The sequence below is a fragment of the Arachis hypogaea genome, chromosome 2, assembly GCF_003086295.3.
Source record: "Arachis hypogaea cultivar Tifrunner chromosome 2, arahy.Tifrunner.gnm2.J5K5, whole genome shotgun sequence".
Lineage (NCBI taxonomy): Eukaryota > Viridiplantae > Streptophyta > Magnoliopsida > Fabales > Fabaceae > Arachis > Arachis hypogaea.
The window spans coordinates 57,080,579-57,084,332 of NC_092037.1; the positions used below are offsets into that span (position 1 = coordinate 57,080,579).

General features: G+C 40.2%; 1 non-coding gene across 1 annotated transcript; it reads right to left on the bottom strand.

Moving 5' to 3' along the window:
• Window positions 1-1,408: 1,408 nt before the first annotated feature.
• Window positions 1,409-1,512, bottom strand: LOC112765923 (small nucleolar RNA R71). Its single transcript, XR_003183969.1, has one exon. It is a non-coding gene; the product is annotated as a small nucleolar RNA R71 (small nucleolar RNA).
• Between the last annotated feature and the right edge of the window lie 2,242 nt (window positions 1,513-3,754).

The following is a 3,754-nucleotide window of genomic DNA, read 5'->3' on the forward strand; positions in this document are numbered from 1 at the left end:
CTAACATCAATTCATGAAAATTAACATCTCTAATCCCTAATGATCCTCTCTATCATTAATTCTCGTTTCTCTTGCTCTAGTTATTTGATTACCCATTTCCCAATCCCTTTCTACATTCTGTCTATTTACTACTCTTGTTATTTACATTCTGTTCATCTACTTCTTGCAATTTACTTTTGTGTTTAATTCCTTGCCATTTATCTTTAATGTTATTTAAGTTTCTTGCAATTTAAGTTTCAGTTATTTACTTCCATTTTATTTCTATATTCTTGTTCTTAATTGCCATTTAAATTCCTGTAATTATGCTCAAAAGTCACATTGCTCATAAAATCAAAATCATGTTCGCTTGACTAGACTTACCATTTAACTAAAGTTGCTCAATCTACCAATCCTCGTGGGATCGACCTCACTCTTAGTGAGTCTTACTACTTGATACGATCCGGTATACTTGCCGGTAAATACGTGAATTATAATTTTTACGTATCAGTGGGTCTCAAGGCTTGGCTTCCTCATGGTTCTTTGTTCGAACCTTGTGGCATGCATGGGTGACCTTTTTTTCTTGATTTCTTTCCTTGAGATGCCCGATTCTGCTCTCCACAAGGGCAGGGCAGAGTTTGCTTCTCTTGGCTCCAAGGCACTATTTTGTGCTCTGCCCTTGGAGTGGGCAGGGCAGGGTTGCCTATGCTTGCTTGGTCACCTAATGTTGCTCTCCTAGAGGGCAGTCTGCCCTTGTGGAGGGCAAGGTTGCCTCCCTCATTAGTTGCGACACGCTTCTCTCCTTTTTTGCCACGCTTTCCTTTTCTTGTGTCACGCTTCTTAGGCCACGCTTTTCATTTTCTTTTCTTTTCTTCACCTATAATAAACCAAACAACCACTCAAAGTATCACTAAATTCAAGAGGCTTATAAATCAATTAAAATGCAATTAAAATTAGCTCAAACCTCAATGATTAACATTAAATTCATGGTGGTTGCTTGATTTAAAGAAGTTATGCATTTTCACTCCAAATCACTTACTTAGGATGCAAGAAAGTGCATAAATGCTAACAAAACAAGTGAAATTAGCTTGAAAAATGGGTATATGATGACTTGTCATCAAGAAGCATCTCCATTGGAGCAAATAACTTTGAGCTTAAGCCTCAATTAGTTTCTCTAATGCAGCAGAACTGCAAGTTTCATGGACTTCCATCAGAAGATCCTCATCAGTTCTTAGCTAAATTCTTGCAGATATGTGATACTGTTAAGACCAATGGGGTTGATCTCTAGGTCTTCAGACTTATGTTTTTCCCCTTTGCTGTAAGAGACAGAGCTAGGACATGGTTGGACTCACAACCTAAATAAAGCCTAAACTCTTGGGAAAAGTTGGTCAATGCCTTCTTGACCAAATTCTTTCCACCTCAAAAGATGAGCAAGCTCAGAGTTGACGTCCAAACCTTCAGATAGAAAGAAGGTGAACCCCTCTATGAAGCTTGGGAGAGATACAAGCAATTAACCAAAAGGTGTCCTTCTGACATGTTTACAGAATGGAGCATCATATGTATATTCTATGATGGTCTGTCTAAAATGTCAAAAATGTTATTGGACCTTTTTGCTGGTGGATCCCTTCATCTAAAAACACTTGTAGAAGCCCAAGAACTCATTGAGATGGTTGCAAATAACCAGTACACATACACTTCTGAAAGAAATCCTATGAATAATGGGACGACTCAAAAGAGAGGAGTTCTTGAGATTGATACTCTGAAAGCCATATTGGCTCAGAACAAAATATTGACTCAGTATGTCAATCTGATTTCTCAGAATCTGACTGGATTGTAAGCTGCATCCGGTAGTGCTAAAGACGCCTCCTATGAAGGAGAAGCTTATGACCCTGAAAAACCTACAATGGAAGAAGTGAATTACATGGGAGAACCCTATGGAAACACCTATAATCCTTCATGGAGAAATCATCCAAATTTCTCATGGAAGGATCAACAGAAACCTCAACAAGGATTCAACAACAATAAGGGTGGGAGAAATAGGTTTGGCAACAACAAACCTTTTCCATCATCTTCTCTACAATAGACAGAGAATTTTGAGCAGAGCCTCTCTGGCTTAGCAAGCATAGTCTCTGATCTATCTAAGGCCACTCAGTTTCATGAATGAAACAAGGTCCTCTATCAGAAATTTGGAGGCACAAGTGGGTCAGCTGAGTAAAAGAGTTACTAAAACTCCTCCAAGTACTCTCCCAAGCAATACAGAAGAGAATCTAAAAAGAGAGTGCAAGGCCATAACCATACCTGGCGTGGCCGAACATGGAAAAGAGGAAGAGGCAGTGGTTCCCAATGAGGAAGACCTTAATGGACGTCCACTAACCACTAGAGAGTTCACTCATGAGGAACCAAAGGAATTTGAGGCTCATGCAGAGACCATAGAGATTTCACTAAATTTCCTATTACCATTCATGAGCTCTGATGAATATTCTTCTTCTGAAGAAGATGAAGTTATTGCTGAAGAGCAAGTTGCTCAGTATTTAGGAGCAATCATGAAGCTGAATGCCAAGTTATTTGGTAATGAGACTTGGAAGGATGAACCTCCATTGCTCATTAATGAACTAAACGCCTTGGTTCAGCTGAAGATACCTCAAAAGAAACCGGATCTCAGAAGGTTCTTAATACCTTGCACCATTGGCACCATGACCTTTGAGAAGGCTCTGTGTGACTTGGGGTTAGGTATCAACCTTATGCCACTCTCTGTAATGGAGAAACTAGGAATCTTTGAGGTACAAGCTGCAAGAATCTCATTAGAGATGGCAGACAGATCGATGAAAAAGGCTTATGGACTTGTAACGGATGTCATAGTGAAGGTTGAAGGCCTTTACATCCCTGCTAACATCATAATCCTAGACACTAGGAAGGATAAGGACGAATCCATCATCCTTGGAAGACCCTTCCTAGCCACATCAAAGGCTGTAATTAATGTGGACAGAGGATAGTTAGTCCTTCAATTAAATGAGGACTACCTTTTGTTTAAGGCTCAAGGATCTTCCTCTGTAAACATGGAGAAGAAGCATGAAAGGCTTCATCCAATTCTCTCCATACAGAGTCAAGCAGAGCGCCCATAATCAAACTCTAAGTTTGGTGTTGGGAGGCCACAATCATGATCTGAACAATTGTGAAGCTCTGAAAAGAGCTCACTGTCAAGCTATTGACATTAAAGAAGCGCTTATTGCGAGGCAACCCAATTTTATTTATTTATCTATGTTAGTTTATGTTTTCTTTAGGATGATGATCATGTAGAGCCACAAAAACAACTTCAAAAATTAAAGCAAAATAAAAAAAACATCAAAAATCCTTGGAAGACGAGCTTACTGGCGTTTAAATGCCAGTAAGGATACCAAAATGGGTGTTTAATGCCCAGCCTAGCACCATTCTGAGCGTTAAACGCCAGAACTGGCAGGTAAACTGGCGTTTAAACGCTAGTAAGGGTAGAAAAATGAGCGTTTAAACGCCCAGCCTGACACAATTCTAGGCGTTAAACGCCAGAACTGGCAGGTAGACTGGCGTTTAATGCCAGAAAAAGGCAGCAGCCTGGCGTTTAAATGCCAAGAATGGCACACAGAGGGCGTTTAACGCCAAGGAGGTGCAGGGTTAAAAAATCCTTGACAACTCAGAATCTGTGGACCCCACAGGATCCCCATCTACCCTACCTCACTCTCTCTCCTCTTCACACCTATCTATAACACTCTACCTAAAACACCACCCACCAATCAAATCTTAC